Source organism: Artibeus jamaicensis, unplaced genomic scaffold (assembly GCF_021234435.1).
Source record: "Artibeus jamaicensis isolate MK-2021 breed Jamaican fruit bat unplaced genomic scaffold, CSHL_Jam_final contig_497, whole genome shotgun sequence".
Lineage (NCBI taxonomy): Eukaryota > Metazoa > Chordata > Mammalia > Chiroptera > Phyllostomidae > Artibeus > Artibeus jamaicensis.
The window spans coordinates 11,817,804-11,843,776 of NW_026521863.1; the positions used below are offsets into that span (position 1 = coordinate 11,817,804).

The 25,973-nt window shown below is 44.7% G+C and overlaps 1 protein-coding gene and 1 pseudogene across 1 annotated transcript in view; one reads left to right on the plus strand and one right to left on the minus strand.

Moving 5' to 3' along the window:
* PPP1R14C (protein phosphatase 1 regulatory inhibitor subunit 14C) overlaps positions 1-25,973 on the minus strand; it is a 71,399-nt gene that overhangs the window by 41,860 nt on the left and 3,566 nt on the right. The window lies entirely within an intron of this gene.
* On the plus strand, positions 3,325-9,123 carry LOC128627963 (small nuclear ribonucleoprotein G-like; annotated as a pseudogene).

The window sequence follows — 25,973 nt, forward strand, 5'->3', positions numbered from 1 at the left end:
TCTTCCTTATCCAATCAAGAGACCAGTGCCTTCCTCAAATCCAATAACTGTGACCATGAAAAATGGGGTGATGATGTCAGTTAAGCCATCAAAGACCACTGCAATCTGCTGTGTTGAAGAAATATATTCAGAAGTGGGTGGCATGGGAGATGGGGAGTCGACTCAAACATCTGAAAGACATCGGTCTTCACCTGGCACTTTGGAGGAAAAGGGCCACAAAAACGCTGGAGCATTCATTTTAGTTATACCCCAAAAAATAATTCCAAGGAGGAGGAATTTGGTGAGTGAACAAAGGGTAATAAAATAGTTTGTCAGAAGGTGACACTTTTTGTTCTATTTTCCAGTCAAGCTTCTGAGTTTCTTCTTCCCTTCCCAGGGGCACTTATTTGGGTGTGCCCTGAGCAAATGACTGTCACGCCCATCCATCTGCAAGTTCTGTTAATTCTACCTCCAAAAATAGCAGCTGCACTGCCCACCCTGACCCATCCCCACTGCCAACACCCTGGGTTGGGCCACACTGCCCCTTCCGGTTGGAGTTGTAGAATGTGTTGTGTGAAGCTTTGTCTGACCATCCGATTCAGCTATTACCAGAAGAAAGGTTCAGGTCACTAGGTTATCTCACCATTAAACCAGAAATAGATGAATCCGTTCTAAATTACAGACCCTTTGGTGCTTTAAGGACATATGTACAAAGTCAAATTTTGACATGACAACAAATTGTAGTTTGAAGTACATAAACCTAATGAAATAAATAAACCCTGATGATAAATATATCTCTCTCCACAGTGACTGAATTTATGTTAGAGTATAATGTTCTACTTTGGTTTTCTCACATTGTTGAATATTCTGTACAAATGAGAAATATTGGAAAGGGTCAGATTTAAATGTGGTCGTTCCGTGTACAATATAACTTTTGATTTAAAATAGAAATACAGGACTTCCGCCAAGATGGAGAAGTAGGTGGAGGGTCCACCTCGCCTCTGTGCACAACCAAATCTAAGAACAACTATTTTTAACAGCAGTCACAACCAAGCCACACGGAAAATCGACAATACGGAGTCCAAAGGACAACTAGATACTCGGCTGGACCGGTACGAGGAGCGAGGCCAGAAGCGGAGCAGATGAATAAATAAAATCTTAAAAAATATATATTCATCATGAACAAGTCAGATTCAACTAGGAATGGAAATGCAAGGGTGGTTCAACATTAAGAAATCTATATTCTTGGACTTCCGCCAAGATGGAGGCATAGGTGGAGATGCCTTGCTTTTTTACACAACCAAGTTTAGAGTCAACTAAATATTAGCAACAGAAAACACAGCCAGAACACAGAAAATTGAACTTTTCGGAAGTCTGATAACAACAAATTCTTCTGCCTGACCGGTAAGAGGGGCGAAACCAGCAGCTAGCAGAGCAGGGTTGCACAGGAAAACTCGGTCAAACGGACTCAGGCACATGGAACCCAGGCACAGGGTTGCAACGGGTGGACCTAGTGAGCGACCCAGCGAGCGACCGTGGGGAACCAGCAAGGGAGCAGGGCCAAGATTTGACTGTGGTCGCGCATTCATGCGCAGATAGACCAGCAAGGGAGTGGGCGGTTAGACAGGACCCAGCAGGCCCCAGTGGCGAGCAGCAGCAGAGGGCACCACCATTTCCCTGCTCTGACCCCGCCTCCACATACAGCGTCATAACCCGGCGACCTGAGTGGCCTGGCCCAGGTGAACCACCTAAGACTCTGCTCCTCACTCAGCGGCGCAAAACGGCAGAGGGGGCCACCATTTCCCCACTCTGACCACACCCCCACATACAGCGTCACAACCCAGTGACCTGGGAGTCCAAGGCTCCGCTCCTCATACTTAAAGGGCGCGAACAGACCAAAAATGGCTCAAGAAGATCTCAAAGCCCCAGGGCCTATAAATCTAAGCGATGAAGAAATAGCAAAACTCTCAGACGCACAGTTTAAAACACTGGTCATCAGGATGCTCACAGATCTGGTTGATTATAGCCACAAATTAGAGGAACATATGAAGGCTAAACTAATTGAAATGTATGGAATTGCACAGGAAACCAACAGCGATGAAAAGGAAACTGGGACTCAAATCAAGGGAGTGGACCAGAAGAAAGCAAATAATGGCCAAACAGAAAAGAGTGAAGAAGCAAGAATTCAAAAAAATGAGGAGAGTCTTAGGAACCTCCAGGACATCTTTAAACACTCCAACATCTGAATTATAGGGGTACCAGAAGGGGGAAAGGCACAGCCACCAGTGGAAAACTTATTTGAACAAATAATAAAGGAAAATTTCCCCAATCTGACAAAGGAAATAGACTTCCAGGAAATCCAGGAAGCTCAGAGAGTCCCAAAGAAGTTGGACCCAAGAAGGAACACACCAAGGCACATCATAATTACATTAGCCAAGATTAAAATGAAGGAGAGAATCCTAGAAGCAGCAAGAGATAAGGGGACAGTTACCTACAAAGGAGTTCCCATCAGACTGTCAGCAGATTTCTCAAAAGAGACCTTACAGGCAAGAAGGGGCTGGAAAGAGGTATTCCAAGTCATGAAATCCAAAGACCTACAACCAAGATTGCTCTATCCAGCAAAGCTTTCATTTTAGAATGGAAGGACAGATAAAGTGCTTCTCAGATAAGATCAAATTCAAGGAGTTCATCATCACCAAGCCCTTATTATATGAAACGTTAAAGGGACTTACCTAAGAAAAAGAAGTTAAAGAAACATGAACAGTGAAAGGACAGCAAACTCACAGTTATTAACAACCACACCTAAAACGAAAGCAAACTAAAAGGACAGCTAGATCAGGAATGGAACCATAGAAATGAAGATCTCAAGGAGGGTTAGCAACAGGGGAGTGGGAGGAGGAGAAGGGGGGAGAAGGTACAGAAAATAAGTGGCATAGATGGTAGATAGAAAATAGATGGGGGGGGCAAAAATAGTATGAGAAACATAGAATCTAAAGAACTTGAGACACATGGTCATAAACTAAAGGGGGGGTAATGGTGGGGACAGGGGGTAGGGGTGGAGGGGAATGAAGGGGGGAATAGAACAACTGTAATGGCATAATCAATAAAAATAAAATAAAATAAAATAAAATAAAATAAAATAAAATAAAATAAAATAAAATAAAATAAAATAAAATAAAATAAAATAAAATAGAAATACAGTGCATAGAAACTAATTGTGGAAATATAAATCAGACCAAGAAGGGAAGTATAAAGAAAATAATAAGTCAAGTGTAACAAATAAACAAAAAAAATTAAGGAATTTCATTTTGAGTGTGGCATCTTTGATCTCACCAAGGAAACCCCATGAACAAGGCTCACCCTCCTGAGCTGACAAAAAATTGTGGACCGGAAGTTACCACTGAAATTAAATGGTGGCAGACATGTCCGAGGACTATCGCGGGGATCTGATCCCTTTACGAGTCCTGTCATAGATGAGCGTGTGGAGAGGGTAACTCTCCACAGTGGGTAATAGAACAATGTTGGACGGTGGGAATACGAGGAAGCGGCATCATCATGTTCGAAGCCTTAGATCCAGCACAAACAATTGTTCTGTTTGCCAGAGTAATAATTGCTTCCACATGTCCCCTCTCCTCAGCACCTGTTGACTACGATATAAAAATCAGGTTGTGCACATTTTCACAGTGAACTTTTGTTACATCAACTTTTGTAATAGTCACAAAAATAATTCATTTCTGACCACCTCACTCCCCTACTTCAGCGACTTCTAAGTAAACTTACAAGGCTGACTCCCGGACTTGGCCCACAGCGTCCTCATGGTCTGACTGTGCCTCTCCTTTTCCCCCCACGGCTAGCAGACTTCTCAGCCTTCCGACCTCACCAGAGAGAGGCCCTCCGCAGCCTGCTCTCAAGTGGCCTAACCCTCCCTGTGTTTTCTAGCACAACACTTCCCCTTCCTCCCTCATCTCTCAAGCTGACATCATTCTGTTTATTAACCACTTAAGCACATCATCGTGAGGCTCCAACTCCTAGCTCCGTGCTGAGCCCAGAGGGGTTACTCTCCCAGGGCTGGCTTAGCCTCCTACGCAGATACCAAAAGTGCTTCACTGCACATGGAGCTATTCATACAACGGCAAGCCACATATTAGGTCAGGACGAAGCCATGTAAATAAACCCTGAACACGTTGAAGAGGCTCAGCAAAGGTGCGGTAAAATGAATGAGCCAACTGAAGGGCCTTCTGTGTCAACACTCGCCTTCGAGTGTTGGCTCTAGATTACATGGGCCATTTGCCCTTTAGACGGATGGCAGAGTTATTTCCTTCAAAGTGGTTGGGGAAATCGTTCCTGTGGGCTTCGAAAGACCATCACAAAGGAAATAACCACATTTGTCAAACTTCCAGGAATTAAGGTTCTTTCTTCCTGACAAAATGAAACAATTATTTCAAATGAAGGTAGAGAGGTGGTAAGGAACGATCCTTTTGAGGAGCGATGGTAACAACCAGGCACAATATTCTGGTGGCTCCTTCCTGGCACATGGGTAGGTCTGAGCTCCCTCTGAAGATAAACACGGGCATGTGACTTGCTTTGGGCAAAAAACTGGGAGGTAGAAGTGATGTATGCCCTTCCTGCTGGAAGCCTTAAGAGCCATGAGCTGCTTTGGTAATCATGGAAGAGTATCTGGATGAAGCTTCATTGGCCTAGGTCCCCGGGTGACTATAAGGAGAGGAACACCCATGTCAGCCAACTCTGGATACATAGCATGAGTGAGAAATACAATTTTGTTGTTATAAACTACTGAAATTTTGGGTCACTCTTGACTGTAGCATAACCTGGCCTATCTTGATTGATACACTGAGCTGATTATTGTCACTGACTATTGGAATTGTAAATGATCATTAGATTCCTATGACGTACAAGGAGGCTGAATTTAGTCAAATGACAAGATTAAGTTTTGCTTTTCTTAAATATTGTTTACATCCAAGCTAGTTAGCTATATAGCCCATGTCAAACTCAGCATTTCCAAATATAGGAATGCTTATTCTAGCCCCGAATAGAATTTTCCACATTATCTGGCAGTTGCTACAGAAGGAAACAAAGAGGATAAACATACAGCAAACCATTTACTGCACAAAGGAATTTTAGGTCAAGTCTCAAATTAGAGAAGCAGTGGAAAAGAAAACCTGTCGTAGCCCCAAATCAAAAATGCATCAAGTCTCATCACTGAAAGATCTTAACAAAGACACACACAAGTGTGGTTTTTGCCCGGAAGGTGCTCACAGACACTGCCCAAACCACGATGGCTGAGCTCTCCCACGTGCTGCAATTAGGCAGAAAGACAAAGCATCTCATTAGACTTAGAAAACAGAATGCCAGACACATATGAGACAGTTTTTCTGGTTAAAATATAAGCTATATAGAGAGATACACAAGAGACCATTTTCTTAATCTGAGAAGTGAGATACCTGGAAAAATAGGAAATAGCATAATAGAAAAAAAGCTGGAATAACAGACAAGAACAAAGCTAGTTAATAGTTAAATATTCAAGGCGAGATTTTTTAAATGGTCCACCTTACTGTTAAAATGTCCCCTCTCGGGACACCCTGAATCCTACAGCAGAAAGGCAGAGAAAGGTGTAGCGCCCCCTCCCAGAAGGTAACCCTCAATCTCTCCCTTCCACAGCGGAGCCTGTTGCCAGGCCAGGCTGGGCCATCCTTTCAAGAATCTCTCCCCAAGTGTCAGCCTCCTGGATAGCAGCCAGCCACTTACTGATAAGTCAACAAAAGTGAAGGGGATAAAAACGGTACTTCTGGAGACAGGTCTACTCTAGTTCACTTTTTAAAAGCAGATACCACTTACTGCTAAATTTAAATCCAGCCCTTAGTTCCTAAAAGAGAAACTAGAGTTCCTCTCACCCAACTCAACCCACCTGTATTTTGCCGTGTTTAATGTACAGATTTTTGCCCAAATTTTTGAGGGAAAAATATGGATATGCATTATACATAGGTAGTACTAAGCTGAATCTATATAAATGTTTTTCATTCTTTTATTTATGTGTTAAAAGTGTAGCTCTAGAAAGCAATAACAATATTCGTATGCAAAACCATACCCTGGAATATGATAATCCATTTTGTTTCTAAATAGAAATAAATAAAAAATTGAATTAAAAAATTAAGGTGAAATTTTTTTTCCTGAAAGTTTGTGCCCAAAACGTGGGTTGCATGACACACGACAAAATACAGTGAACAGTGACCATCACTCCTCCAGACGCACTCTGAGTGAAGACCAGAGTCGGTCTGGGCTTTTCTAGTGACCAGGCACATTCCCACTGAGTCACCACCCAGCAGGAAACCATGACACCTGCATACTCCCTAAATCCAACCTGCAGTTTCCACTTCTCCCTCACTCCTACCCCAGGCCGCCCGGTTTGGCAACAATCCCATCTCCACAGTCATTCTGACGTTACTCTTGTCTCCGTATTACAAGTTCTGGAGCTACCGATGCAGAATGCTTCCCCGAGTCACTACAGGGAGGTATTCAAGACACGTGCTTAAAACAGCTCTTCTGAAAAGCGTGGTGCCTCCAACCCCATTTATATCAGGTAGAACACCCACAGACACACCAAGGAGCTCAAGAGCTCTACTCCATGCACAGCGGCCCTCACACGACACTGGGTGAAACCTGAAACTCCAAAGTGCTCATGTTTCATCAAAGCATTTCCCCCAAATCCCACCATGTATAACTGTCATGACAACGCTTTCATGTCGGTGGAACAAATATCCCCGTTTTACAGATGAAGAAGCTGAGCCTCAGAGAGGGGTTTCCGTTATTTGTCACGGAGGAGAAGCCAAGGTTAGTATCAGCCTCTACCATTCTGTTTCAAACAGTGTAAGCTAGAATTTACCATTTATATTCTGCCACACTCTTTGCTACACTATTACATGGATCACCTCAGTTAGTTCTCGCATCCCTTTTGTTAACCCCAGTTGTATGGTACCGAAGCACGGAAAGGCTGTGTGATTTCCCCAGGGTCACCCAGTTAGCACGTAACAGAGTTGGAACTCAAACTCTGGTCTTTCTCGCTCGTTCTATGAATGAATGTTGTTCTTACATCACAATCATACTAAAAAAAATAATAAGGTTGTTTCTTCTCACATCTATAAAAGCCTCATCATGAAGGTTATCAATTATCTTTAATAGTCTGAACCAATGTGAAAGGTTTAACATGAGATGTGTATTTGGGGATTCAGAGTCTAATAAAAGGGCAAATCAGCAGAATTAGTTTCCATGTAAATGACAGGCCTGTGTGTCCAGGTGCCCAAGTCTAGACACTTACTGAGACTCTCCCCACCGGGAAGTCCATTCCCCTCACTCGTCCCTCACTGGGTCCCCTGGCACACCTCCCCATCCTGGCTCTGGTCTCAGGACAGGCGGACACCACAGGCCTCCCTTCTACCCAGGAAAAAGTGATTTGGAGGGCATTTCAGGAAGTTAAATAGGGCTTGGAATAGCTTCAGCGCTCATAGTAACAGATCGTATCAAGAAGGCTGAGAAGTCTAGCTGGCCGGCTCTCCCTGGAGAGCCGGCTTTGCCTGCAGCAGGCCCAGTTTGAGTCAGTCGCACCAGAGCTATGGATCTCACTTTCTCTGCTTCTTTGTGAATGAAGAAATCAGTCACCCATGAGATTGAAAATCTGCCTATCAGAGAACACACCTAGCTGCCTCCAGATCTCCTTAAGCTGGGTCAGGAGATATGAGACAAACCGAAGTTCTGTAGCTATCTCTTCATCTTAGATTATTATCACTTCCACTCATAGTAACATGATCGCCGATAGCAAAAAGGCCCTCTTTAGTATTTCTGATACAGTGTTTTGTATCAGCATGATAATTTTGAAAGCCAGGTGGTAATTTATCTTTAATAATTAAAAAAAGAGGAAGCAGGAGTCAAGATAATGTATCTGTTACTAGGTGTAAGTTAGACACAGTCATCTCTCTGGTTGAGATACTTCCGATAAGGCCTATAAATTCATTGTGTTGGGTTCACTTAAATTAAAGAACTCAACTTCAAGGGCTGGTTGTGTATATCAGCAGAATGACAAATATTATTCTATAACCTCTTCCCCCTCCAATTGTAGCCCGGAGTCTCCTGAGATTCTCAAGCTGGTCTTGCCCCCTCTGTCAAGCTACATAGGGCTTCCATCATTCCTGGGGCCCTCCAACATGCTCCTCTGCCCACACTTTTGTGTTTCTTCCAGCCTCCCACATGGATTATTAGACAAACCAGCTGGATCAATGGTCCAGACCTCCCACCACAGGTCCCAGGTAGGCCAGAGACAGGTCACTATGAACCTGTCCAGTGTGGTACCAGCCCCTGATCCCAGGATACAGGTGGACTGGGAGGGCACAAAAGCACCGTGGTATGTGCAGGTGGGGTTGGGGGCCACCCCAGAAGCCAGGAGGCACCCAAACAAAGCCTGCTAAGAAGTCATGGTCACAGCACACGGCCCACTCACGAGTGAGATAAAACATCACACTGATGAGTAACAAGACAATATTTATTCCACAGCCCAGGCGAACAGTACAACAAAGAGGAGAGCCACAGACAGCAAAGGGAAACCCATCCTCCTTGCTGGGGATAAAGTCTGCCCCCAGCTACTCGATGGGAGAGTCACTGGGCAGAACTGGCCCCTGGGGTTCTGACACAAGTCCCATTGGCCCAGTTATACTAGCTCTCCCCAACCCGCCCTCTGCCTCCCTGTACTGGGAGAAAAAAGACTACCAAGCAGTCTAGAAAGAAGAAGGGAAGTCATGGCTACCTGTGAGACCACTGAATCTTCACAAAAGCTAGCTTCATGGACCCTTGAGCACCCCACACTCAACCCTGGTTGACGCTGTTTGCTGTCAACAGACAGGGTCCAGTCCTCAGGCACAGGCATGAGAAGTTTCACTTCTTATCTACCAAGAATATTCCATTCCCAATATAAGTCTGGCCTGAAAGCACCATTAAGTGGGAGCCATACATGGGCTCAAACTATGACTTTATTTTCTCTCTTCTCTGCAGATCCCTTTTCAGAAACGACAACAGGAAGAGAAGCAGTCCCTCTTAGTGCTCATGCGTGCCCTGCCCTTTCTGACCCACACAGGGTAGGCAAATGCCTGCACCCTTTGTGCTGGGTGTTAAGATTAGCTTAATCCTATTCAGAGGGCAATGCAACTTTTAAAACCACCCAGCAGAACATCTCTTGGGAACCAGGGCCAGACCTGCAAGCTGGGAAACATGGATATTAAAATTTCTGGTCAAGAGAAGGCAGCACATAGGACATAGAGACAGGGACACAGGAAGCCAATACACAGGGTAAGGCCACATCACTTGCCCAGTGCGACCTGCTTTAAAAAATTGGCTGTCCCTAGCAGTGTCACTTCCTGCTTCCCTGAGTGGCCTCATCACTCAGCCACTCCTTCAAGTCCTCTGCCAAACCCAGACCCCTGTAGCAATGGCAGGCACCGTCCTTACATGGGCCTCACTCCCAATAACAGAGTAAAAGAGAAACCTCGCCTCTGAGGCCCGAAAGAGGTGTTAGAGTGTGAACGAGTGGAAGATAGTCATAACAAGTCTGGCCCCGACACACCGATCTAATCCGTGAGAACATCAGGAGAAAGAAGCAGATGTAAATTGGACGAAGAACAATTCCTTCCAATGAACTAAGAAGTTCTCACATGTATTGAGCCTGACTGTATTTGGAATGTTAAATAAGTAGCAGAGATGGAAACAGAACGTTGCTTTTCTGTGGTCCCTTTGGCACTAAGACACGCAGATGGGGGAAGGTCAGTTCAAACAGGAAGATGCTGCCTTGAAGCAGGAAACGAGACGAGAGGCACTCGCCAAAAGAGCCAGACACAAACTGTACCATGGGCGAGCTTGATTTTCAGGAGCAATTGCTGCCTCCATAACCCGAGGAGGCCATGGTGCCCCTGGAGCAAGGGGATGGCCTCTGGGCCCGCAGATCCAGCCCAGTTGGCAGGGCAGGCTGTGAGCCCTCTGCCCCACACGCCATCACCTGATAGTGTCCACAGGCTTCCCCTGTGCACTCCAATCATGAGAACCCCTCCACCCCCCAAAACAGGTAATCAATCAAAGGATGAACTCATAAGAACGCAAAAAGAAAGTGAAAGGCCAGTGTTGGAAATGTCCCACTAGAGTTTTGAATTCTTTTTTTTTTAACTTTTTTTATTGATTATGCCATTACATTTGCTCTATTCCCCCCCTCCATTCCCCTCCACCCTGCATACCCCTCCCCCACCATTTCCCCCTTTAGTTCATGAACACGTGTCTCAACTTCTTTAGATTCTGTATTTCCCCCTGCTATTCTTACCCTCCCCCCTATCTATTTTCTATCTACTGTCTATGCTACTTATTTTCTGTACCTTCTCCCCCCTTCCCCTCCTCCCACTCCCCTGTTGCTAACCCTCCATGAGATCTTCATTTCTATGGTTCTGCTCCTGATCTAGCTGTCCTCTTAGTTTGCTTTTGTTTTAGGTGTGGTTCTTAATAACTGTGAGATTGCTGTCCTTTCACTGTTCATCTTTTTTATCTTCTTTTTCTTAGGTAAGTCCCTTTAACATTTCATATAATAAGGGCTTGGTGATGATGAACTCCTTGAATTTGGTCTTATCTGAGAAGCACTTTATCTGTCCTTCCATTCTAAATGAAAACTTTGCTGGGTAGAGCAATCTTGGTTGTAGATCTTTGGTTTTCATGACTTGGAATACCTCTTTCCAGCCCCTTCTTGCCTGTAAGGTCTCTTTTGAGAAATCCGCTGACAGTCTGATGGGAACTCCTTGGTAGGTGACTGTCCCCTTAGCTCTTGCTGCTTCTAGGATTCTCTCCTTCATTTTAATCTTGGCTAATGTAATGATGATGTGCCTTGGTGTGTCCCTTCTTGGGTCCAACTTTTTTGGGACTCTCTGAGCTTCCTGGATTTCTTGGAAGTCTATTTTCTTTGCCAGCTTGGGGAAATTCTCCTTTATTATTTGTTCAAATAAGTTTTCCACTGGTGGCTGTGCCTTTCCCCTTTCTGGTACCCCTATAATTCGGATGTTGGAACGTTTAAAGATGTCCTGGAGGTTCCTAAGCTTCTCTTCATTTTTTTGAATTCTTGCTTCTTCACTCTTTTCTGTTTGGCCATTATTTGCTTCCTTCTGGTCCACTCCCTTGGTTTGAGTCCCAATTTTCTTTCCATTACTATTGGTTTCCTGTGTATTTCCCTTCATTTCAATTAGTTTAGCTTCCATATGTTTATCTAATTTGTGACTAAAATCAACCAGTTCTGTAAGGATCCTGATAACCAGTGTTTTGAACTGTGCATCTGAAAGACTGGCTATTTCTTCATCGCTTAGATCTATCGGTTCTGGGGCTCTGAGTTGTCCTAGAGCCATTTTTGGTCTATTCGTGCTGTTAAGTAAGAGGAGCGAAGCCTTAGTTGTTTACCAGGACGGGGAGACCCAGGTCGCTGGTTTGTGACGCTGTGTGTGGGGGCGTGGTCAGAGAGGGAGCCATGGCAGTCCTCTCCGCTAGCCCAGCGCATCCAGTCACATCACACGCCTCAGGCTTGTTTATCCGATCAGAATTGTGCGAGCCTGCTGCCCTGAGCCGGCTTCCCTTCTCACTGGTTTCTCCGCACGCAGGTGCGCGACTGACCGCAGACAGCCTGCCGCGCCTCTTCCCTGTGCGCTCCCATAGCCAGCTCGCTCTGGATCAGTGCTTTCGGCTGTTCGCGCGCTCCAGCTGAGTATCTAGTTGTCCTTTGGACTCCGTATTGTCGATTTTCCATGTGGCTTGGTTGTGACTGCTGTTAAAAATAGTTGTTCTTAGATTCGGTTGTGCACAGAGGCGAGGTGGTTCCTCCACCTACGTCTCCATCTTGGCGGAAGTCCAGAGTTTTGAATTCTTTAGTAGAGCGACTTGTGACTTCACTGTGCAGGCGGAGAGATCTTGTCACCAGAAAGAGACCTTCAGAAATTCCAGGACCCAGTGTTGCGATTAAGACCAGCAAACCAAGTAGCAGTTAAAAACCCCATAGGTATGTTGCATTTGTGATTCAGAGGGCATTTCCCAGACAGACCAGGGGCATGGCATCAGGTTTTCTTTTAACTGTGCCGAGAAGAGCAGAAGAGTATTCACTGCAGCAGAGTCCAACGCCAGGTGCTGCGGTCGCCTGACCAGTCTGTGGTAGGTTGGATGGTACAACATGGTTAAACACTGAAAAGAGGGGAAACACATAAAGAGAGAGTTCTGGGCGTCTTCTCCATCCTGGGGCATCCAGGACATATCAGAGCCGTGACCTGACAAAGTCACCCTCACAAGCGCCGTGCTCTGGAGCTGCCTTAACCTGTGCTGTTTGCTGTTGAAGTCATACCCTACGAAGGACGTCACTAAGCATCCCGAAGAACAAGGAGTTAAATATCTATAAAGGCTCACAAGATTAACAAACTCACTTTTCCTAAAATACACTCATCATATCACAGGATATTCTGTATCCTAAGTACATGACCACTCTGATTTCACAAGAAGAGGTGGTGAGGTCTGTGACCATCTGTGACCTCTGCTGGCAAAGTCCCCACAGGAGCAGATCCAAGAGACCTGGCCCATGGGGACACTCCTTCCTGTTCCCTCAGCTCCTCTCTGGCTCTCAGTGAGTGACTGAACCTGTCTGTGCCTGAGTCACACTCTTTTAATGGGACTCGATGATAGCAGCTATCTCGTAGGTGTGTTAAGAGGATCAAGAGTTAATGTGGGAAAACCTTAGAATAGAGCCCCGTACACAGTAAGCACTGTGTGAGTTACTATTCTTGTTTGGTTATGGTCTTATTATAGTCAACAGGGATTAAAGGCCAGAGCAGCACCATAAGCCACAGTCAGGCCACTGGTACTATTTCAGATAGAATGAGACCAAAAGAAAATGCTCTCTTCAGTATATATCAAATTATATTCCAAGAAATCACACTTATTTAAAACATATTGGTTCAACAGAGACTATCTACTGGACTTTTTGAATGACACAGTATATTATGAACTGAAGTCCCTACCCTCTAGGAGCTTCCAGTTGCATTTGGAAGAGGCACACACATAAGAAACCTCATGTGGCACACAAGTGCCAGCCGAGCGATGCCGTGGCATTTATCTTTAACTGATTTCTACATAATAAGATGTGCTGGGTAAGCAGGTTGACTTCAGCCTAAAATGACAACCATCGTGGAGATGGGATCCAAGTTTGGATTCAGAGACTGGAGAGGATCCTCACTGAGAGGAGGGTTTGGGGAGCACCTGGGAATGGGATGGGCAGAGCTCACAGGGCCATCTTGAACTCGAGATGAGAGACTGGGGTGCCTAAGAACCTACAGTCTACAGTCCGATGGCCTCTGCCCAAACCCTTCTTCAACCATCCATGGCCAGGTATTTATCTTTCTCTGTGCCTCAATTTCCTAACCGGCCCCCCTCATAGGTACTCCCCTGGAGACTGAATAAGATGAAGCACGTAGGAGAGTAACATAGTCCCTGACACACAATAGGACTCGAGGTGACCAACTGTGTTAGGGATGCAGCCAAGAGATCCATCTGTCTGTGGAAGGAACTGAGGTGAACGCATGTTGGAAGGTAAGAAAGGAGTTGGGGGGGGGGGCTCAGCTCTCACTCAGGAAGAGATTAGAGTCACGTGAGAAGAATCCCTTCTCCAATGCTTCATCTGGCAGCTGTGGCAGCTCCAAGGAAGGTGCGAGAATATGGAGACAGGTGTGCAATAATAATGTGCCAGGGTCCACGCGTGAGTGGTAGGGGCAGGGTGGGGCCGGGTGGGGCTGTGGCACCTGTCACAGAAATGGAAGAGAAGGGCTGGCGTGAGGGACTGGGTTAGGAGGCTCGAAGAGTAGGTGGGGAAACAGGCTCTACAAGTTGCAGTGTGGTTTCCTGGGTCAGAAAAAAGGGCATTTGCAGGAAAACCAGGGAAATCTAATAAAGACCGTAGTTTAGCTAATAGGATTGTGCCCGTGTTGATGTGACATTAGGGAAAGCTGGGTGAAGGGGATACGGAGAGGTGTGGTGCTGTGTCTGCAACTCTCCGGCAAATCCGAAACTACTTCAGAGTGAAAAATCACTCCAGGTCTTTGGAGGCGATTCACCACATCATCAATAAAGAGAGGGAGGCTGGGGCGAGTACTGGTGTGCACTAAGGTGGTGAGTTGATTAAGCCCCTTAGACCAGAATATGGCTGATGGCAGACCAAGGAGACACCCAAGCCTGACATGTGGGAGCATGACCTGTGCCCACATCCAGACACGTGACAAATCTGGCCTATTAGGGATGTGAAGTGGCCAGACCTGTCCTCTCAAGTTACCATGCTCACATTCCTTGTCACAAGCCACCTGCCCGCCCCAGTCACATAGCACCCCACACACCCACCGCTCCCTGTTACAGCAATTTTGCCCACAAGGAGAGGAGTGAGACAGCATTTCCAAAGAACTTCATCTTCTAGTTTGAGGCCCATTATAAACTAAGGTTTCTTGAGGAACAAAGAAATATCCATAACATGAGCTCTCAATAGTCCAAATGAAAAACGATCACCAACTAGTGAGCAGACAGAGCGGGGTCTAGACCGAGGGCTGCCTTGCTCTGCAGGCCGTGCTCCTCCCACCATACGACGGGCCTTGTACACCAGGCCGGGTGTGGTCTGCTGCCTTAGCAAACACACACAAACTGCAGCTTTCCCAAAGAGCTTCACCTTGTCAGAAAAGCACCATTGCGCAGAGCTAGAGAGATCTTTTAGAAAGCTATCTAGTTTCACTGGCCTGAGGGAATCAACTATTTCCAACCTACAGTAACCTGAACCATTAGTTCTAAGTGTCAAAAGTGTCATACAAAGAATATATATACATATACAGGGTGGGGCAAAAAGTGGGTTTATAGTGGTTCACATAGAAAATAATATAATAATTAATAAATAATAATAATATAAGAATAAACTCAGTTTCACATACAACTGCTAAACCTACTTTTGCCCCAAACTGTATATGCTTTATATATATATATATACCTGTGAACGAATATACCAGCTAATAAATTTAATAACCTCAAGAGCATAGATTAGAGAGAAATGTAATAAAATGATATAAAACCTATATAATGAATGTCTTTTATATATGGATGATGAATCAGTAAAATAAATCCTTTGGCAAGAAATAGGGTAGACTCTGAACACTGACCACATAGTAACTGGTAACAAACATTTGTTGATTTTACTGAATGACATGACTTGGTGGTCCTTACATCAGTCCCTACAAATAAAACGTCTGTGCTAAATTATGAAATTAGGAATTGGGTAATTTTCATGAAAATGAAATTAGAGAGCAATGGGAGAAAGAGATTAAATTCTAGGCATGGTCTGGAGCCTGAAGAACTCCCCTTAACTCTGAAATGTTTGCATCAGTCCTTGATTCTGTGTTGGGACATGTGAACTCTGAGTGGCAGAAGCCCTGGGCTGTCCTTCCACCAGACTGTAGACGGACTTAATGTGTCAGGTGGAGAAGTCAGAATAGATCGTCTCTTTCTAGCTGTGAGCTCCTGAGACTCTTCAATAGAACTGAGGCTGTCGTGCTCAAATAAGATGGCGAGGCATCTCTTAGCTGTGAGGTGTTGTGCAGGGCCGTGCTGGGGGCTGGCTTGTAGCAGCTCACCAGTGAGATGGCTGACATTTGCAGGAGTTTTACACACCAGCAGCTCGACCCAGACATTATTAAAAATTAAATGATATAAACGTATAAGTAAATTAATTATAATTAAAACAAAGTTAATAAGTACTCAAAATATTATTTTCTACCAATTTTACTACATTTCCCTCTTATTTATGTTCTTGAGGTTACTTAGGTCCATCGTGTCCGCAGGGAGGAAACAGTGTTACTGCTCCATTGTGGGTGGCGTCACAATGGCAGCCCCAGATCGACCACAGTGGGAGTATTTACACCAAGGAAATGGGCAAATGCTATGAACAGGGTTTTTTTCCCCTGAGAGCCAGTTGTTAAACACTTACCAGCAACCCACTGGACATTCCTGTCCTTCACAGATGAAGAACAGTGGAGAACGGTGTCGTGTTCGGGAGGAGAAGAGGTAGAAGAGAAAGTGAAAGGGGGAAGAGAAGGCAGTTGGGGGGTAGCAAGCTGCGGGGAGGAAGTGGGGGTAAAGGAGTGGGGAGGGGAAGGGGATAGAGAAACAGAAGAAATCAAGGGGGCACAGAGTAAGAAGGGAGGGGGAGGAAGAGAGAAGGAAAGCCAGGGAGACAGGGAGGGTTATTTCCTATCTTTAGTATCCTGAGGAAAACAATGGCTCTATATAAGAAATTATTTCAGATAACCAACATTTCAATTCTTTTTCTGAAAATCTTAAATGTATTGCTCAAGTGCCTGCCTTCTGTGGCAGAGGCTCTCGATACAATTCAATATCCTGTCGATGACTCAGGTCAACCTGGTGAGTAGACGTCCTGGTTCTCTGCGCCGCCCTCCAGGCCGATGACACGCCCAGAGCGCTTTCTGCCCTGTATAAAATGGCTCCGGCCTCCTGAGCTTTTTATAGATCCTCTGTCAGCCCCTTACCGTCAGGCTGTCAGCTGTCACCTCTAGAGGTTCTCCTACGGCTCATATCTAGCCACCTAATTTGTTGCTACTAAATCGGTGTGAACTAAGAAGTGAGAAAACCAAGCTCGTGAGAATTGTCGCGAAAGTAGAGTCAACACAGTATGTTGTACACCTGAAACTAATATTGAATGTCGACTGTAATTGAAAAAAATTTTTTTAATTTACATGTGGAGTACAAAGACCCAAAAAAAAAAAAAAAGCCTATGGCTCTCTGTAATAAAGAACGAAAACTCCAGGATGGGTCTTTAGGTTCTCAAAGGCACCCACCCACTTTCTTTTAGGTTCTTCACTGTGCTCCAAATGGTGGAGGTTGGTGACCTCGGATAGATGAGGTTTCACTCAATACAAAAACATTCCATGGAGGCAAACTAACAAATAAAGCAAACAGAGCCAGTGTTAAGTAACAAGAAAGTCCTGTTGTGTACCTGAGAGTCAACCGCACAGACGCCCTGTCCTGTTGCCAGGCTCCTTCCTTGTCCTGAGGCAGGGGCCGTGCTCCCTGGCCAGCACCACGGCTGCCTCTCCCAGAGTCCACACAGCGCTCCCAGCAGCTGGGCCTGGTGACCACCAGAGACAGGTAGCAGGGACAAGGAAGCTGACAGAGGCAGCCCCACATTCTAGCGGCGAATGCTGGGGGCTGGCCCCAGCTTGGGGTGTCTACCCTCACTGTCACTCTTCCTCCACGTCCCTGAGAGAGGTCCAGGCACATGAACCAGGGCCCTGGTGAAAGTGGGCAAGATGACAGCCAGGGAGCAGTCATCCGTGGACAGGTGTCCTGACAGGTGCCAGGACCGAGCGCAGCGCCCAGCACCCGGCCCAGTTGCACCACCCCTGACAGGACAAGAGCCCCTCCTGAGCACACCACCAGCCTCTGGAAAATACACGTTCCTTTCTCTGAACGTGGTCTTTGGGCTGGCCCTAAGTTCTGAAAACAAGAAAAGGACTCAACAGATCATTGAATTCACCAGATAAAATGAGGTGCAAAAATAAAAATCTCCTTTCTCTTGCAGGGTGTTGTTTTGAAATGTTCTGATAACAACATAGAAGCTCTCATTCTTGGGCTTGCTGCCTGTTTACCCAGACTGTCACGTAAAAAAAGTTTTTAAAATAACTACACTAGAGCAACAAAGCTCTACCAGTAGTAGAAGAAAATTCTAAAAATCGCCCTACTGCACTGTTTAACTTGTAAAGAAAGAAACACAAATGTTCTAATATTAAAAATAGAAACTAGGAAAAGAATCCCATTATTTCATAGCCGTATTTTATGCCTGGCACATAGTAGGCCCATAGCAAATATGTACGGGCTTGGATGGCTAAATAGACGCACTGCTAGTGACGGCTACTCTGAAGCTGACCGGCCTTCCTTAGGCATTCAGCCAGCAGAGCTCATCCGAAACCATAGCTGGGCCTGTTGAAAAAATATAACCAGTCGAGTCTTCTCTGAAGTGGAACCTGAGTGTCTTTACTTTGAGCCTGAGCCTAGGAATTTTAAACACTCAGGCCTAAAGGCAAGTTCAGACCAGTCCATCAGTTACCTACTATTTACTCACCACATGAAGCAGCCCATGAGCTACTGTGCCAGGAAACGGAGGTGGAGCACAGTGAGCAAGACAGGAAGGCCTCACCCGACACTAAAACACACTTATCAGAAGCTGCACTAGACCCATAAGGTCCCCTTGTTTGCGACTACGGTGCAGTGTAGGGAGTATGATCTTTTCCACGAATGAGGCTGGGTCAACTGGATATCCTGGTGGGACAATAAAGAATCTTCTTGCCCTGGCTGGTGTGGCTTGGTGGGTTGGGTACCAGCCTGTGAACCAAAAGGTCACTGGTTCAATTCCCAGTCAGGGCACCATATTTTTAGGACTATAAGATGCGCCCAGGTTTTAGAAGCAAAAAATGTGGTAAAGTATTTAATAACTTGGGACCCCGCTTTATCACGACCCCCCCACACACACACACAGTGAGCCATTCAGACTATACATTCAGACTATAAGACACACCCCCTCCCTCCCTGGGATTGGGGGGGGGGTGCGTCTTATAGTCCGAAAAATACGGGTGTTAATTAGGCAGAATTAACTGTGGCAAAAAGATCACAGATGTTGCTAATAGTGCTTTCATAAATATCCTGGGCTTTTCTTAGGATGATTCTTAACATTATTAATGCTCAAAACATGCCCAGAAGGGCTGTATCATTTCAAAGGGGAATTAAAGAAAGCCGAGGAGGGTGACTCATGACTGCTCAGAGAGGAGAGCCTGCCTCACCCTCACGGGTAGACCAAGACCACACCTGCTCCAGGGGCAGGGAGGGAGCATAATGTGATTCCCTTCACCCGGACAAGAGGACGTAACAAGAACCCCTGATCCCAACCAATAGGGATCTCTGAAATGGGACAAACTATTTCCTACAACCAGGAAAGAGCCATATCTAGGAACTTTTCAGTTTATTTAGATTTTGTCAAGTGCTGAGAGAGAGGAGAGCAAAGCTGGTCTGAAGCCCCGCCCACCCCGCCTGCTCAAAGCCTTGTCGGGAGGAGGTGGGTGGGTCAAGGTCCTACTAGTCACCAAGTCTCGCTGCAGAATGTGAATTTCACTTTACTCAATGTTTTATGTGGTCTCTGTATCTCATTCTTTGGCCTCCTTCCACTGTTTTAAATTGCTTTAAAGCGAGGCAATTTACGGAAGGTGTCAATGATTGATAAATGAGTTCCTCATCTTCTCCTTCTTTGGAGTAGTAAGTTAACTTAAGCTTGAGATCTCCACTTATTAAACACAGCCCACTACCGGCCTCAGAAGTGTGACATGGGAATATCCCAGAGGTCTGAGGCAGCTGGCCACTAAATGCTTTCAGAGTCTCGGGCTAGTTCAGGTGGTACTTTGTTTACCCAGGTACACAAACGTTTTCGTTACCTAAACATCTCCCCATAAAAACTGCTCAGTATTATTAAATACTGAACCTTCTGGGATTTGGTGAAGAAATGGAGTATTGTAGCTGTACAAAAGGCAGTTGTCTACCAGAGAGAGTACACGTTATTATTTGTTTAGTTGTAATATTTGTGAGGTGTTTTCATTACAGCAAGCATAATCATGTTTTAGTGCCAAATGCACCACTCACTTTCTTGCAACTTGTCAAAGAGCCTCCACACCCCAGGACGAACAGAAGAAAAACCAGTGACTAATTAGAATTGTCAAGTAGCAAATTAGCTCACAAGAACTAAGCAGAAAAGCCATTTTGGCCAATCCTAAAACTCAACACCTTACCAAGGTGGCTTGAAACAGATTTGATCTAATATTTGCAAAAATGAATGAAGCAGCTAGGTCAGCTGCACTACTGACAAATAAAATATAAGAACAAATATATTAACAGATGACTGACCACAGTGTGAAGCACAAACACATCCTTTTACAGTTGCAAAACAAGTGGTTAAGGGGTTTTCTCATTTTGTTTAGAAGAAGTGTTATTTTTTTACTTCTAGTACTTTCAGACACATAGAATAAAAAGCCCAGTCTGCATCCTCTGGCTTATTTCAAGTGAGTTTCTAACTTTTAACCTCAAAATTCTAGCTAAGTGAATAGACAGACAGCCGAAGGCAAAGGTGTCAAACACAAGGCCCGCGGGCCAAATCTGGCCCTCCACCTTGTTCCTACCTGGCAGCAGCACTGAGCTCTCACTTAACTGTTAAGGAGTGGTTACATGTATACAGTCCTAAAACTACATTCGGCCCTTTGAAGGCAACCTTGAAGCTGATGTGGCCCCCGGTGAAAGTGAGTTTGACACCCCTGGCCTAAGGGCCCTAATACTAAGCACTCGTGCAAACCTGGCAATCAATGAAATAACATGCTCACAGGGATAGATACCTGAGAAATAATGGGTTTGAATTTTTCTAAAGAAGTAACCGAATCCCATAAATGGCTTCTCTAAGAAATAAAAGGATTCTTTAAATTATTAAAGATGAAGCCTATTTGAAAATATAGTAAATTAAGCAAAAAAAAGCCTTGCCCAATCAAGCGTACTAAAATTCATGGCAATGGTCAGGCAGGGAAGGTGAAACTGAGGGTCACCGTCCTCACTCTGAGTCTTCTCTCTCTTCTTCCTGGCAATTTAAACTTGGGCTTGGTACTAAGTCCCTCTGAGCCTCAGGGTTCTCAGTTAAAAAATGGGACAACTACTTGCATTAAAGAACTTGTGCGTGGATTGAATGGGATTATCTGATGCTGCTTTATGAATTCTAGCATCACACAAAATAAACAAACACTATAAAGAGGAATAAATTCTGCTTTTCACTTCCTACCAAAAGTGCCCATGAGAAATCTTCATTTCTTTTTTCTGTTCTGTCATGTTAGTTCTATAGCTATAAAGGGACATTGTAGGAATAAATTCCCCAGTGAAAATTAATTTGTTTAGGCAGATTTATTCAGCTTCTTATTTAGGCTAAGTTGTACCCTTCACAGTTTTTAAAAAATTTTATTTCCTAAAGCTACTGTGATTTTACTTCTCAGATGCTCATTTTATATTTCGACACAAATGTTTCTCAAGTTAAAATAAATACCACCATTAGTTAATTATGAGCTGTCAAGCTCAGGAACAAATAATAAGAATGGAAAAGGCCCCCGACGGCCAATATTATAAATTATATGCGGAAAGTGTTTAAGGCAAATATGCCAGCTCTTCTTAAAGGTTAACCCAATTAGAGCAAAGAAAAAGAAAGCAAGCAAAGCAGCATATAGGGTGGCTCTGAGTACCTACTTGTCACATTTCAAATCTAAGTTGGAAGTCAAGAGTAGTGAAGAAGTGCTAGAGAGGGTTAGAAGGATTGTTTTTTAAAGGCTTCTCGATCTGATATTTCCTATGTAAGTCTCATCACACCAGAGATCATGCCAACAAAAGGAGGGATAGCTACATGCTCACTTTAGCTGCTAAAATTAACTACGGAAATCAGATGATGCTTTAGTGAACTTGCCTCACTCTTGTCTCATGTTTGCCTAGAGAGAGAAAGGCCTTTCTACTGCTGCTTCAAATATCATCCTCTCTGTAATAAATCTCATTCTCAATCTCATGCAGGGCCAGCTTTATTATAGAATCTCTAAAGCCTAGGGCTTGAAAGCCTGAGACCACGCTCATTTTTTTTCAGCTGAGGAAAGAAAATTGAGAAACAAAAGTCTATTGGGAGCATTACTGGCCAAGGTCATTGAGCTAGAACAGAGGCCGCAGACCAGGGCCCTTCCTGCAACATCATACTGAGAACAGTAGGCATGTTTCGGCTTCATAGATTCCAACAAGATCCCACCACCCACAAATAAGTTAGTTATAAACTTGCCCAGGTTTATTCATTCCCAAAGTTGAGCTGTTAAGAGATGACTTTCTCTTACTTAGTCCTCGCTTTTCATTAAAATGAAAGATAGTGTTTTTAGTTGTTGATATTATAATGTCAATGAATCTATCATACCCCTTGGAGAACACAGGCTGTGAGTAGAGGAATGCACCCCCACTATGCAGTGAATAATTTAATGGACGTACTGAGCAGCGGGTAGGCTCTGCCCTGAAAGGACTTGCGCTCATGTGAGGGCCTACCTTCTTCTCCTGCTCTGGAAAGTGTTCTTTTACTTTCTCCACTTCTTCTCTTACACAGATTTAAAGGATGAGTCTTTTAAGTTCCCCTTTAGTGAAAAGGGGAACAAGAAGACTTCATCCTTTGTTAACTATCATCTATGTAAATATCTGCTGAATGAATGAATGAATGTCCCTACCTGCCAAAGTTCCTTCCACAGCTTGCCCTAAGTATTCTTTCCAAAGAGGAAAAAAAGCCCTTTTAAAGAATCAATAAAGTGATTCTTTACAGCCTAAATCCACATTCTGGTCTTCTCTGTTTTCTGAGCTTTCACGCGGTGGCAGAGACTTCCAAACTGCCAGTGCTGACAGACACCTGGTGAGAATGGGCCGGCCCACACTTTTGAGCAGGAGCAGAAAATCCTGGCTCTGGCTCCTGTTCTAACCAGACTTGTGTGAACCTGTCACTCCCCATCTCCTCTGCCAATGGGGAACACTCACCACTTCCTAGCACAGTGAGTATTGCCACTCCCAAGGCAATGAATCATTTCACTGGGCAAATAAAATAGTATCTGTGTACATCCTGAAAAAATAAAATTGCAGAAAGGGAAGGCAGTACCCTGTGATCACTTCCTTAGTGGATTTTTATCACCCATGCATCTGCACTATATTCCATAACAACTTCCTCTTGGTCCACAGGTTCAAAGGACTGCAGAGACATACCGTATTTTTCAGACTATATGACACACTTTCCCCCTAAATTTGGGAGGAGAGTGGGGGTGCATTTTATGTAGCTTTATAATTACATTGGTGAAATATTATGTTATTTGTATTATTAAGTATTTTACCACATTTTTGCTTCAAAATTTTCTTTCCTATTTTTCTGCTCTAAAACCTAGGTGTGTCTTATGGTCCGAAAATATGGTAATTCATAACCATGAAAAAGAGCCAAAACTTCCAGTTAACAGTGAAAGAGCAGAAAGTATTTTTAATACAGTCAGAGCCAAATTACAAGAATGCAGTTAATTTACGGTATCTCTGAAAAGTACCACGAAATGTGCCGACTGCCTTTGAGTGGCCCTCACTTAACAGTGCACCTGGGTGCAGCCAGGCATGCAAGGGGCACTGGGTGTCTGACTGGGTGTCAGACCTTCCCAGAGAAGGTCAAGTTAAAAGGGTTCATCGTCACCAAGTCCTTATGATATGAAATGTTAAAGGGACTTTTCTAAGAAAAAGAAGAACAAAAATACAAACAGTAAAACAACAACAAACTCACAACTATCAACAACAGAACGTTAAAAAAAACCACAAAAACTAAGCCAGAACAGGAACAGAGTCACAGAAATGGAGATCACGTGCAGGGTTATCAGTGAGGAGGTGGAAGAGAGAGGTGGAGGAAAAGGTACAGGGAATAAGTAGCATAAATGGTAGGTAGAAAACAGATGGGGAGGTTAAGAATAGTACAGAAAATGTAGGAGCCAAAGAACTTATATGTAGGACCCATGGACATGAACTAAGGAGAGGAGGAATGTGGGTGGGAGCGGGTGTGCAGGGCGGAGGATAATAAAGGGGGAAGGAATGGGACACTTGTAACAGCATAATCAATACAATATATTAAAAAAATTCAAAGTAAACATTACGAAAGTCACACTTTGTGTTTCTTTTGTAATTTTTTCCTTAGCACATATAGTAGTATTAGGCAGTGCTTTGCAGGTCTGCTCTCATACGTCTGTGTGAGTATCAGACAGCAAACAAAAGTGAAGGTGCTTCTTCCTGTAAGTCACCATCAAAGAAACTGAAAAACACTGGTTTACAGCCTGAAAATGGCAGGCAGTCAGGGGAGATGAAAAGGCGTAATGATACCAGGAACCGCTCTAAAACGTTGACCACTGCAGCAGAGGGAAAGCCCTCCTGAATGGCAGTCAGGGCAGTGACTCAGGAAACACCCTTCAGTGCACAAGTCTGTGTGTGGTCAGGCTGCCCAGGGCACTGCCATATTCTGAGGTTAACGACAGGCTTTCTTTCCCCCCGAAGCAAGTGGAATTGCACAACTGAAAGTAGAGATTTCATCTTGATCCTGAGATGGGGACAAAACTGACAGGACTTATCCAGTAAGTCATCTTGCAATATTTGTCCACATAGGCGCTGTGCCAGATTTCAAATGCTCTTGAAAACCTGTCAGGGTTTGGAAGAGATAGGAGAATGTCTTAAAACGGAAAGCCTTAAATGTGGATATAGATTTAACCGAACAGTTCCATTACGACCAAGTTCCTAGGTGAAAACTTAACAACCTGTAGAAGAAGGTGAAATGGAAAGGAACTATAAACACATAACAAAGTGTTTTAGAAACTATAAAAGCATTTATCGATGTAACCAAAAGGTTGTAAGATGTGGGTGAAACTGTAACAGGGTGCAGCCAAGAGGGGGGCCCCCACATAGAGATTTGGAATGGGGTCCAGGACTCAAGGTATTCAGGAAATATTAGAAAGATATGTAGGATGTCCTCACTGCCCACCCCACCTCAGATGTGAGGTGGGGTAAGGGACACATGGAGCTGTTTTGCATAGCAACAGCTTTGCAGCTAACCTCTGGCATGGCCATTTAACATATCTATAACCTTTAACTGGTTTCACAGATATGTTACATAGCTGTGGCCATGCTTTGAGCCAGGGGGATGGAAGTGACTTCCACCCAAGATGTAACTGGGAAGAAACTCCCCCTGGTTACAGTGCCTGCGTGACAGCTTGGAGATGATTGGCTCCATGCCATGGAGCCACACCTACCTGGACTTACTATGGCAGCCCAGTAAAGCTGGAAGGATACAGGAATGCTAGCATGTGTGTGTAACCAATTGTAGGAGGATTTGGAAATGGGGTTGCAGAGGAAGACTGGCTCGGGGATTTAAACCCAGATGCAGCGGCCATTGAAGAGAGAACCATGTGGCTATGGCCAGGGTGGGGACCCCCTTGGCTTTGGCAAGAGTGAAGACCACATGGCTTTGGGGTGCTCCCTTTTGTCACATGGCTCAGAAAGCAGGAGAGGCTTTGCCTGGAAGAAAAGGGGTGAAAGGACTCTTGCTGGTGGGCCATGAGAAGGTGCCACGTGGCTTTGGATTAACTGGAGATCCTGACAGCAACAGAGCTCATGGTGCCGGGAGCCTGAATCACGAACTTCTGCTTCTTTTCCTGAGAAACAGTACCCAGATTAGGGCAGAGGGAAAAGGAAGGACTGTGTGCCTCTGTGGGTATCCTGAAAGACTTTAATATTTTAATGAAGACATTGGATTGCTACTTTAAGTCTGTATAGCTTTAAATAAACATTTCCTTTCCTTTTCACAAATCTCTGGCATTGAGATGTCTTTCCTCTGGCAGCGGGCATAACGAACCTAGTGGGGGGGTCCTTTCAGTAATAGTAATAGTATATCGTAACCCCCCCCCCGCCCTGCTCTGTAACAAAATCACACACCTTCGACTGGGTGAGGGGCCCACATTCTGCACCACGCCCATTCTTCTGCAACCAAGTGAACCTACCCAGCCAAAACTCCTGTTCTTCCATCTTGTTTTAGGCTATTTTCCAGGTGCCCAGAACTGCCTAATTAAATACACAGCCACTTCCAGGGCATGAACTGGCTCCTCCTGGATTTCCCAGTGGGGGACTTGGCCTCTAGTCTGAGGCATGGTTAAGGGGTGGCAGAGGGTGTGGACAAAGACTGTCCATGCACATGGACACTATACCCTTTACCAGGTGGGACTGCACGAGGGGCAGGAAGC